Here is a 13373-nt window from a genome sequence, read left to right as displayed (position 1 = left end):
TTATGTTTAAAAAGTACTTATCCCTGCTTGGGAAACCGCATGAAGTAATATAAAATCTTTTCATTAAATATACACTATATGGACAAAAGTATTAGGACACACCTCTTGAAGGGGTTATATGGGGACTGAAAAGTATTAGCAGTGTACTCACTGCAGTATGTGAGTACACTCGCTAATATACATTCCGATCCCCCGACGTGCTGATTATGAGATTTTAATAGATTTTTATAGCGCTGGTGGGGAACCGAAAGTTTTGTTTCATGATGACACGACCCTTCATCATGTGACCGGTCCCGCTGTACTCTATGTACTACTGCTACAAAGATTACACAGAGTACAGCGAGGCCGGTCACTAAGAGTCGTGTCATCATGACTGTGCAACTAGATTTCCGGTCAGCCGCCAGCGTTAAAAATGTTATTAAAATCTCATAATCAGCACGACGGGGGACGGGAATTTATATGAGCAAGTGTACTCGCATACTGCAGTGCGTGCACTGCTTATACTTTTTGGTCCCCACATAACCCCTTAAATAATTTAATTCAGGTGTTTCATTCAGTCCCATTGCCACAGAGGTATAAAATCCAGCACCTAGCCATGAGTCTGCCTTTACAAATATTTGTGTAAGAACGGGTCGTTCTAAAGAGCTCGCTGAAACGGAACATGGTACTGTAATAGGATGCCACCATTGTAACAAATCAGTTTGTGAAATTTCTTCCCTCCTAGATATTCCACAATCAAATGTGAGTGGTATTATTGCTAAGTGGAAGCCTTTAGGAACCAGAGGAACTCAGCCACAAAGTGTCAGACCACGTAAAGTTACAGAGTGGGGTCGCGGAGTGCTGAGGCGCATAGCGCATAAAACTCACCAAACCTCCTCTGGCATTAACATCCACACGAAAACTGTGCCTGGGAGTTTCATGGCTTTGGTTTCCATGGCAGGACAGTTGCATGAAAGCCTCACATCCACAATTACTATACCAAGTATAGGCTGGAGTGGTGTAAACTACGCCACCACTGAACTCTAGAGCAATGGACACGTGTTCTGTGGAGTGACGAATCATACTTCTCTATCTGGCAGTCTGGTGATTGAGTCTGAGTTTGATGAATGCCAGGAGCACGTTACCTGCCTGTCTGCATTGTGCCAACTGTAAAGTTTGGTAGAGAAGAGATAATTCTATGGGGTTGTTTTTCAGGGGTTGGCCTAGGCTTCTTAGTTTCAGTAAAGTTAAATCTTAATACTTCAGCATACCAAGATATTTTGGACAATTGTAGCTTTCAACTTTGTGGGTGCAGTTTGGGGAAGGTCCTTTTCTGTTCCAGCATGACTGTGCCCCAGTGCACAAAGCAAGGTTCATAAGTCATGGTTGGGTGAGTTTGGTGTAGAAGAACTTGACTGGCACGCATAGAGCTCTGACCTCAACCCCATCAAACATCTTTGGGATCAACTAGAACGAAGATTCCGAGCCAGGCTCCCTCATCCAAAGGGGCAACCAGCTCCATATTAATGCCTATAGATTTAGAATGGGATGTCATAAGGCCAGGATCACACACGCAGTTTAATGCAGTTTTTGGCTCCGTTTTTTTAGCCAAGGCCAGAAGTGGATCCAAAAGGAAGGAAAGGTATAAATAGCCACATCTGTGTTTGGCTCAAAGAACTGAACCAAAAATGGCATCAAAACTGTGTGTGTGATCCTAGCTTTAAAGCTCCTGTAGGTGCAATGTGTAGGTATCCCAATACTTTTGTTCATATAATGTATGTCAGACTTATTTAAATACACAAATAGGATTTTTAATTAAGGAAAAAAATAGGTGGGGAAATCCAAAATCAAAGAACATTTATATCATTACTATTTCATAACACAGACATTATCACCTCTGAGGACACTGCAAACAAGGAACATATTTTCTGTTGGTATGGGAAACACACAGATACATGTGATACTGAATATAAAGCTGATAAGGAATATATACATCCAATGTATTGGGCATTTTCACACAGCGTATCCTCCCTGTGTGCCTCAAGGAATTCCGTCTGAAAAATCTCACCAAATTGTGGTGCAGTTTTCCGGTTGGAATGTCCACTGCGGAAAACTGAAAAAAAAAAGGATACTTACCATGATGATGCGTCCCTCCGATGTCATAACGTTCTGCAGCCCTGGGATGATGTTTTATCCCATGTGACCACTGCAGGCTGTGATTGGCTGCAGCGGTCACATGGGATGAAACGTCATCCCAGGAGGACGGCCTGGAGGAAGAAACATAAAATTCTGGGTAAGTATAAAAAATCTATATTTTCTGAGTTGTGTTTTTTTTAGACGGAATCGCTGCGATTCCGTTGCAAAAAACACAACATCTCCTATTTCTTGCTGGTTTTACCTCCCCATTGAATTCATTGGGGAAATTCTGCAACAAATAAGAAGCGTTTACGCAAATACAATTGACATGCTGCGGATTAAAAGACAGCACTGCAGGTCAATTTATGAGCGTTTTTCCCGTACTTAGGCAGCGTGTGGATGAGATTTGTTCAAATCGAATCCACTTTGCTGCTACTGTATTATGCTGTGGATTTTCTGCAGTATTTACGTTACGCGTGAACTGGCCCTTTAAGTAAAAAAAAACTGCTTGCAGGGTGGATCCAGCAGATAATGCAGGAATGTAACTATTGGAATTACAGTACCTTTAAAGCTGATAAAACTCTGCACTACAAAGGGTAATAGTATATGCAGCAGCAACAGCAAAAATGACTGTGGCCTGCCACATGTGAGCAGCAGAAATTGATTAGGCATAAGTAAAAGAGTACGTGGGGTTAAAAAAGAAATTATATATCGGACGGGTAGCACAGTAGCTTAAAGGTTTCACTGCTGGGGTCCTGGGTTTGAATCCTACTGTATCAAGGGCAACATCCGCATGGAGTTTGTATGTTTTGCATGGGTTCTTTCCCAGACCCTAAAAACATACAGATAGGAATTTAACCCCTTAATGACAAGCCTATTTTAAACCTTAATGACCAAGCCATTTTTTACGTTTTTCCATCGTCGCATTCCAAGAGCTATAACTTTTTTATTTTTGCGTCGACATAGCTGTATAAGGTCTTGTTTTTTGCGGAACAAGTTGTATTTTTTAATAGCACCATTTTGGGGGACATATTATTTATTGATTAACTTTTATAAACTTTTTTTTTTGGGGGGGGGATAGAAAAAAACGTGAAATTTCGCCACACCTTTTCGCGTCCTAAATCTACGCCGTTTACTGTGTGGTATAAATAACGCAATAACTTTATTCAGCGGGTTGTTATGATTACAACGATACCAAATTTGTATAGATTTTGTATGTTTTACTACTTTTACACAGTAAAAACGCTTTTTCTTTAAAATTATTTGTTTTTGTGTCTCCATATTTGAAGAGCCGTGACTTTTTTATTGTTCCACCGATGCAGTTGTATGAGGGCTTTTTTTTTGCGGGAAGACTTGTAGTTTTTATTGGTACCAGTTTGGAGTAAATGCGACTTTTTGATCACTTTTTATCACATTTTCTTTAAGTCAGGATTCACAGAAAACAGCAATTTTTCCATAGTTTTTTATTTAATTTTTATGGCGTTCACTGTGCGGGTTAAATAATGTAATAGATTTATAGTCTGGGTTGTTACGAACGCGGCGATACAAATATGCATAACTTTTTTACTTTATTTTGTTTTTTTAATAGTAAAGCAGTTTGTAAGGGGGAAAAGTGGGTTTTTAATTTTTTTTTTTCACTTTTTTTAAATTAACTTTATTAAACTTTTTTTTTACTTTTTTACTAGTCCCACTAGGGGACTTTAATATGCGATTCTCCGATCGCTATGATAATACACTGCAATACTTTTGTATTGCAGTGTATTACTGCCTGTCCGTTTAAAACGGACAGGCATCTGCTAGATCATGCATCCGGCATGATCTAGCAGGCATTTGCTACAGGCAGACCTGGGGGCCTTTATTAGGCCCCCGGCTGCCATTAGAGACACAGACACTCGGCGATCTTATCGCTGGGTGTCAGTGGGATGAGAGGGAGCTCCCTCCCTCTCTCCAAAACCACTCAGATGCGGTGCACGCTATTGAGCAAAGCATCTGAGGGGTTAAACGGGTGAGATCGATACTAATATCGATCTCACCCGGTCGAGCAGGGACGCCCCTAGCCCTCAGCTACATCTGGCAGATGAGAGCAGGGAGATTTGACAGTTTCCTGCTCTGTTTACTTATTCCGATGCCGCGACGTAAATAGTCTATTGCATCGGAATAAGGCCCGTTAGTGACCGACGTAGAAACACTATGGGCCGGTCACTAATGGGTTAAGATCAATAGCCCCACTGAGGACAGTAAGTGATCACAACTTCTGTTCTGCATGGCGGAAAAAGTTGGCGCTATATAAGCAACATTAATAATAAAAAAAGGTCCTCTACCCAAATTGAGCCATCATTACCGACAAGCATATAAGTTACATTAGGCTGCTCTGTAATAACATGCATGGTCTATATCCTCCTGCAACTAAAAATTGATATACTGTAGTATAAAATGTATATACCCTCAGAATACTGATGAAATGTCAGAAGACTAAAATCTGTAAGTGGCCGAAGATAAAAGATATATCTTCACTGATTTATTGTACCCTGCATATTTTATCCTTTATCAATGACCTTTTCTTATATCTGGTTTTAGGCTATTTACACATTTTTGTGTCCAGTCTGTTTCCAGATCGTTGCCAAAGTGAGGCCCTTTATCTTGTGAAACAAGGCTACATGTCATAGCCTTGCCAATAAAAAAATAACAGTTGTCCAGATCCAATTAGGTGAAAGAGACTAAGCATTCTCTTTATACAGCACGGACGTGAAGACAAACTTCCTAAGCTAGGGTTTCATTAGACAGCACCTTCTAAATCCTAAAAGGTTCATGGGAATCTTAATATAGTAGCAATGCTATGAGAGGTATGTGACACACACTGAGCATGTAGAGGTTATCATATGTCTGAAGACGTGGTGAGCAGAGTATCAACAGACGTACACAGCACAAGACCTAAACATTGCATTTATGAAGTGGAAAGGTCTTGATGAGCATTAAACTTGGAGTACTCTACGAGATCTGGAAATTTCAGATAGTGACCGAACTGCATAGAAAAGCCTTTCTACAAGGTCAAATAGATTTGCCTCCAAAGCCTCATAACTATAGGACAAAGTTTATCAAGTTAATACAGTTAGGTCCAGAATTATTTGGACAATGATACAAGTTTTGGCATTTTAGCTGTTTACCAAAACATATTGAATATACAGTTATATAATCAATATGGGCTTAAAGTGCAGATTCTCAGCTTTAATTTGAGAGTATTCGCATCCTAATTTGAGGAAGGGTTTAGGAATTACAGCTCTTTAACCCCTTAACGCACCTTGACGCAACTGTACGTCATGGTTTGCCCTGCATTAAAGCACCATGGAGCACAGTTACGTCATGGTGCTTTTCTGTCACCATGTCAAAAGACATGGTGATAGAACAGTGACATCGGCTGTCACAGACAGCCGATAGTCACTGTGACTCATAAGGGGAGCAATCGCGGCGCTACCAGCGATCGCTGTGATTGGTCAGTCAGTGGTAACTGACCAATCACAGTATTGCAGCATGGTTACCGGGCTAAAAAAGCTGGGTAGCTATGCTAGACGATCGGCTGTTGGCAACAGGAGGCCTAACAATAGCCCCGTCTGCCAAGTACAGTGGCCTGTTAGGCCCCGCCCAGAGGCAGGGCTTAAAAGGCTTCCGGCCGCAGATGAAAGATGGCGGCGGGCTCAGAAGCTGAGCCTGCGCCATCAGCCGAAGTGTGTTAGCTGTATTTTACAGCTGACATCCTGCTGTAACGGCAGGGAATGGAGCTACATCCGCTCCCTGCCATTAACACCTTAGATGCCGCGATCATAAGCGATCGCGGCATCTTAGTGGTTTCCAGGAGATCGGCATCGCTGCGATATGGGCGCACGGATGCCGATCGTTGCTATGGGAACCGGAGGCCAACAGCGGCTTCCTCGTCTACCATGTACAGAAGCCTATTAGGCCTCGCCCAGAGGCGGAGCCTAATAGGCTTGCTGTCAGTGAATAGCTGACAGCTCTAATGTATTACGTGGGTAGTGCAATGTATTAGAATAAAGATGAGAGGTGCAGGTCTTCAAGTCCCCTTGTGGGACAAAAAAAAGTTAGAACTTTAATTTTTACACTTTAGCTGAAATTTTTTATAAGTAAAAAAAATTTAAACGCCCTTTTTCCTATAATAAGTCTTTTATTATAGGGAAAAAAATGGAACCGTTAAAAAAGTACACACCTTTGATATCACCGCGTTCGTAACAACCCAAACTATAAAACTATAATGTTATTTTTTCTGCATGGTGAACACCGCAAAAAACAAAAAACAAATACAATGCCAGAATATTTTTTTGGTCACCATCCCTTCTAAAGTATAGCATAAAAAGTGATCAAAAAGTCGCACGTACCCCAAAATAGTACAAATAAAAACTACATCCCGTCCCGGAAAAAACAAGTCCTTACACAGCCTTGTCAACGCAAAAATAAAAAAGTTATGGCTCTCAGAATATGGTGACACAAAAAATAAATTATTTTTCAAAAAAGGGATTTTTTTTGTGCAAACGCTGCAAAACATAAAAAAACTATATACATATGGTATTGCCGTAATCATATCGACCCGCAGAATCAAGTAAAATGTCATTTATAGCACACGGTGAAAACTGTAAAATAAAACAAAATAAAACCATTTCAGAATTGCTGGTTTTTGGTCACCTTACTTGCCAAAAAAATGGAATAAAAAGTGATAAAAAAATTGTGTGTACCCCAAAATGGTACCAATGAAAACTACAGATTGTCCCGCAACAAATAAGCCCTCACACAGCTCCGGTGGAGAAAAAATAAAAAAGTTCTGGCTCTCAGAATACGGCCAACGAAAAATGTGCAGAATGTTCCAAAAGCAGATAAGATTGGGCACCATTTATAAGTGCGACACTGGCCACACATCTATAAATTATTTATTTACCGCATTATTATACCCTCTTATTATACCTTGATGTACCCTGCACAGATTACGTATGCCCCCACATTATAAACTGAAATACCATCAAAACTCCAAACAGAACAACTTCCAAGCAAAATATGCACTCCGAAAGCCAAATGTCGCTCCCTCCTTTCTGAACCCTACAGCGTGCCAAAACAGAAGTTTACGTCCACATATATGGCATTGCTATACCCGGGAGAACTGGCTTAACAGTTTATGAGATATTTGTCTTCAGTGACACAAACTGGGCGTAATATATTGTGCACTAAATTGGCATATCAGTAGAAAATTGCAATTTTCACTTTGCACCATCCGCTGGGCACTAATTTCTAATGTAGAATCACCTGTGGGGTCAAAATGCTCACTACACCCCTTAAAATGCCCTAAGGGGTGTGGTTTCCAATATGGGGGTCACTACTTGGGGGTTTGTTTTACTATTTGACTTCAGGGCCCTGCAATTGTGGGCCAATGCTGTGAAAATCATTAAAATAGACCTCAAATTCGCATGGTGCTCTTCACTTCTGAGCCCTGTCTTGTCCAGGCAAATGATAAATGCCTTGAGGGGTGCAGTTTCCAAAATGGGGTCACTTCTTGGGGCTTCCACTGTACTCTGGTACCTCAGGGGTTTTGCATATGCGACATGGTGGCCAAAAACCAATACTCAAAATCTGCATGCCAAATAGCGTTCCTGCCATTCTGAGCCCTGCCGTGTGTCCAAACAGCAGTTTATGACCACATGTGAGGTATTGCCGGAATCGGGAGAAATTGCTTTACAAATGTTGTGGTGCTTTTTCTCCAGTATCCCTTGTGAAAATGAAGACATTCTACAATTTAGTGGAACAAAATGTCGATTTTCATTTACACGGCCTAATTCCAATAAATTCTGCAAAAGACCTGTGGGGTCTAAATGCTCAATATACCCCTAGATAGATTCCTTGAGGGGTGTAGTTTCCCAAATGGGGTCACTTTTGGGGGTTTCCACTGTTTTGGCCTCTCATGGGCATTGCAAATGAAACATGACAGCTGAAAAATAATCAAGCAAAATTTGAGCTCCAAAAGCCAAATCTCGCCCCTTCCCTTCTGAGCCCTTCCGTGGGCTCAGAAGGGAAGCAGTTTATTACCACATATGGGGTATTGCCGTACTCATAAGGGTTTGCTTTACAAATGTTGGGGTTCTTTTTCTCCTTTATCTATTGTGAAAATGGAAAAATCTGAGCTAAAACGACATTTTATTAGAAAAACCGTAGATTTTCATTTTCATGTCCTAATTGCACTAAATTCAGCAAAATACCTGTGGGGTATGCTAATTTTTGCAATTTTTCTCAAAATTTTAATGTTGTTCATAAATAAACACTGAATGTGTCAACCAAATTTTACCACTAACTTAAAGTCCAATGTGTCACAGGAAAACAATCTCAGTATCACTTGAATAAATAAAAGCATTTCAAAGTTATTACCACTTCAAGTGATACATGTCAGATTTGAAAAAAAGGTCTGTTCCTTAAGACCAAAACAGGCTTAAACACTAAGGGGTTAATATGTAGCTGCCTCTTTTTCAAGGGACCAAAGGTATTTAGACAATTGTCTCAAAAGCTATTTAATGGGCTGCATGGCTTATTCCTTCGTTAATCCATCATCAATTAAGCAGGTAAAAGGTCTGGAGTGGATTCCAGGATTGGCATTTGCATTTGGAAGCTGTTGCTGTGAACCCACAACATGAGGTGAAAGGAGCCCTCAATGCAAGTGAAACAGACCATCGTTAGGCTGAAAAAAAAGAAGAAATCCATCAGAGAGATAGCACAAATGTTAGGAGTGGCCAAATCAACAGTTTGGTACATTCTTGAAAAAAAAGCGCACTGGTGATCTCGTGAACTCCAAAAGGCCTGGACGTCCACGGAAGACAACAGTGGTGGATGATCGCAGAATCCTTTCCATAGTGAAGAAAAACCCCTTCACAACATCTACCCAAGTGAAGAACACTCTCCTGGAAGTAGGTGTATCAGTATCTAAGTCTACCATAAAGAGAAGACTTCATGAGAGCAAATACGGATGGTTCACCACAAGGTGCAAACCATTAATCAGCCTCAGAAATAGAAAGGCCAGATTAGACTTTGCCAGCCCAGTTCTGGAACAGCATTCTATGGACAGATGAAACTAAGATCAACCTGTACCAGAATGATGGGAGGAAGAAAGTATGGAGAAGGCTTGGAAAGGCTCATGATCCAAAGCACACCACATCCTCTGTAAAACATGGTGTTGGCAGTGCGATGGCATTGGCATGCATGGCTGCCAAAGGCACTGGGTCTCTAGTGTTTAGTGATGATGTGACTGAAGAAGCCGGATGAATTCTGAAGTGTTCAGGGATATACTTTCTGCTCAGATTCAACCAAATGCAGCATGGTTTATTGGACGTCGCTTCACAGTACAGATGGACAATGTCCCAAAACATAGTGCGAAACCCACCCAGGAGTTTAAGGCAAAGAAGTGGAATATTCTGCAATGGCCAACTCAATCACCAGATCTCAACCCGATCGAGCATGCATTTCACTTGCTTAAGATAAAACTTAAGGCAGAAAGACCCACAAACAAGCAATAACTGAAGACAGCTGCAGTAAAGGCCGGGCAAAGCATCACAAAGGAGGAAACCCAGCGTCTGGTGATGTCCATGGCTTCCAGACTTCAGGCAGTTATTGCCTGTAATGGATTCTCTACAAAGTATTAAAAAAATGTTTTTTATTTATGGTAATGTTAATTTGTCCAATTACTTTTGAGCCCCTGAAATGAGGAGACCGTGTAGAAAAATGGTTGCAATTCCTAAACGTTTAACGGGATACTTTTGTTCAACCACTTGAATTAAACCTGAAAGTCTACAATTCAATGTCATGGCATGCTAATTATTTGGACAGTGACACAATCTTCATGATTTAGCCTAAATCATGAAGATTGTGTCACTGTCCAAATAATTCTGGAACTAACTGTTGACCAAATCTGACATTCTGAATTCTTATGAAATTCTAATAAATAAAACCCATGACCTAAGGGAGTAATAGTCTCGGCTCCACATTGACATATCACTTCATAAAATTACATGCGATTTTCAGAGGTTGATGGTAAAAAAATGAAAATTACATTGCCGTTTTAATATAACTAGTGCGATCATATTAACGCAATCCTGGCCTTAAAAGTATTCTTATTCTTTATCACAAGTTTTATAAAAAAACAACTGAATTCTATATTAAATATATATGCTCCAGTAGCATTAGTACTGTGGGCTAGGTACGTTTCACACGAAGAGAAAGGTCCCCCCATAAATTTATTGAATAGGCAACTCCAAAATATATACCAACAACACAAAAAAGAGTTTGTAGCCAAACATATGTATAAATAATAAATATTTTTATTGACACATATTAACAAATTATTAAAAAGTATGACAAAAGGACAAGACCCTAGTAAAAAGGATTGGGAGCGGTTACTGATATATCTAGTAAGAACATGGGAAATAAAGATGCTGTCCACTAGTTCCGATCAGTACAGAAAATTCCCCTTTTAAATTGTGAACAAGTGAGCCAAAAATAGAGATGCTATATAGCTCAAAATCATCAGATATAAGTGAACATTAGGTAATCAGGAGAAAATTCATAGTAAAGTGCCAGTGCAATTAGTTATCAGAAACAGATGACAGCAGCTTACCCATAATGAAGATGGCATATGCACATCTCCCCCTGAGGAAGCAACTGAATAGCGAAACGCGCGTTGGGGCTAATGTGTCGGAGCGAGCACTGACTCTCACTATCTTCATTATGGGTAAGCTGCTGTCATCTGTTTCTGATAACTAATTGCACTGGCACTTTACTATGAATTTTCTCCTGATTACCTAATGTTCACTTATATCTGATGATTTTGAGCTATATAGCATCTCTATTTTTGGCTCACTTGTTCACAATTTAAAAGGGGAATTTTCTGTACTGATCGGAACTAGTGGACAGCATCTTTATTTCCCATGTTCTTACTAGATATATCAGTAACCGCTCCCAATCCTTTTTACTAGGGTCTTGTCCTTTTGTCATACTTTTAAATCATTTGTTAATATGTGTCAATAAAAATATTTATTATTTATACATATGTTTGGCTACAAACTCTTTTTTGTGTTGTTGGTTTGAATTCTATATTAAAAGTAGGAATCTCATTCATGAGTCATTATTTTTTGAAAGCCTACATGTAACCATATTAGTCCATAATCCCACCAAGTTCTCTTACAAAGGGTGAAAAAGTATGGAATACTTAAATTGAATGACCTTTTAGATAAAGTAGCAGCACCTATTGTGTAATAATTCCAAAAAGACAATACTTTTTGAATCACAATAAGTAAAGCAAAGATCAGAAGAGTGTACCATAGGATCTAAACTTGTTGTGGTTTGAAAAATGTACTTCTACTAGAGTTAACATTTCAATAAATTATATATTTGACATCAAAAAGCCACAAAACAAGGAAAATAGAAATTTGCCATTTGTAGACCTGCAAATGGCAGAATGGGGGTCACATCTGACATTTAGCTCTAGATCACCTCCTGTTACATAGTAAATTATCCTGTCCTCTGGCACATTCCTCCAACTATTCTCCCTGTCACTATGACACTAGCTTTTCTCATCTCTTGTTCTAAAACCTCAAAGTCTGATGTAATACAGGGTTCATCTGCAAATCATTCCAAGTACAAAAACAGTCCCACGTCATGGGGAATTTGTTAAAAACGTCGGGCACTGATCAGTCACTAGAACAACAGATGAGCCGTAAGAGCAATTCATTGCTCAATTTAGTTACAATACTATCCCACTCAGAAATATATTTGTTTATGTCTTTATAAAGATCCTTCTTTCGTTCTGTCTTTTTCATCCTTTTTCTCTCTCAATAAAACAACTTCTAGCAATATATCCTATTACGGTATATGGACGTCATAGATTAGGTGGCCACTGCTTGATACCCCCTATATTAGCCAAAGCGGAGAGCCAAGAGCTGCTCTCACTAGCAGACTCGGCATGGCCACCTATTACATGGTTGGCCATTCAACTTCAGCAGCAGGACCTTCAGCAAACAGCTAATCGTCAGCCTCATAATAAAAAATATGTGAACCTCTTAAGCCAATGCTGGGTTTTATTCTTGTAGTGCACAGTGAAAGGATTGGACACAAGACTTGAATGAAGCATGTTCCTGTGGTATATATATACGATAAACAAATTTAAAGCATATCTAATGGAAAAAAAAATACCAATGTAGTGTAGCCTAAGTATTGTGCCTAGCCTGCATATTCTGAGTCTTTTTCCACCCCTTTTCAGTTTTTTCTTAATGCTGACAGAGCTGTTCTGTGTGTTCTATGCCAAGTTTTTGAATATTTTGGGTCTATTCACGAGCAACTATTTTCAGTTGCAAAAATTTCTGCAACAAATCTACTTCCATTCATCTGATGGGGTTGTTTCTGTAGGAGATGACATCACTTTATGATCGGTGGCGGTCCGACCTCTGGGACCCCTGCCACCCTGAGAATGGAACTCTGATTTAGCGCTTCATCCCCTTCTAAGTTTCTCTGCGCAGCGGCGTTCCTGCCCACAAGGCTGTGCAATGAACTGCAGTAAATTCACTTGAATGGGGCTGTGCTGCAGTCCCCTGCACAGAGGGTGGCCTGTGCGCTGCTGCGCAGGGAAAAACAGTGAAGAAGATGCAGCGCTAAATCAGCGTTATTGACTCTTCCTTCTCAGGATCGGTAGGGGTCCGACCTTTGGAAAATGGCATGTGCTAGCGATATACCATTATTTTTTTAAGATAGGAATAACCCTTTAAGTATTGAGTTCTAGAGTAGAGTTAGTTATGCAAAAAAGATATTCATGAATATATTGAAGTCCTTGCAAGTAATGAATTCACCATCTATATATGATATAACTAACACACAGGTAACTGACTGAATACGCTGGAAATCTATTGAGTGTTTTTTGTGGTGTGCTACTTAAAGAAAAACTATTTACAAAATTCTACTGCTTTTATTTTAGTGATGAAAAACCACATTAATTAGATCTTTGTATAACTTTATAGGATTTTAACGCAATCCGTGTTCTGATATTTTTTTTAATATGGCCACAGGTCATCCCATGAAATAGCATAAAAATAAGATCTCTTTTCCGGTTTAGTTACCTTTAATCATGTCACATTGACACAAACAAGCAGCTGCAGCACTGTCAACAGTCCTGAAACGAGTCACATTATTATTTTAGGTTCTATAATCCTGTAAGAGCTGTAAATAAGCCT

General features: G+C 39.7%; 1 protein-coding gene across 1 annotated transcript in view; it reads right to left on the bottom strand.

Annotated features, from left to right (window-relative positions):
* DAPK2 (death associated protein kinase 2) overlaps positions 1-13373 on the bottom strand; it is a 91958-nt gene that overhangs the window by 64158 nt on the left and 14427 nt on the right. The window lies entirely within an intron of this gene.

Source organism: Rhinoderma darwinii, chromosome 3 (assembly GCF_050947455.1).
Source record: "Rhinoderma darwinii isolate aRhiDar2 chromosome 3, aRhiDar2.hap1, whole genome shotgun sequence".
NCBI classification, from domain to species: Eukaryota; Metazoa; Chordata; class Amphibia; order Anura; family Rhinodermatidae; genus Rhinoderma; species Rhinoderma darwinii.
This window is presented reverse-complemented; position numbering and strand designations above follow the sequence as displayed.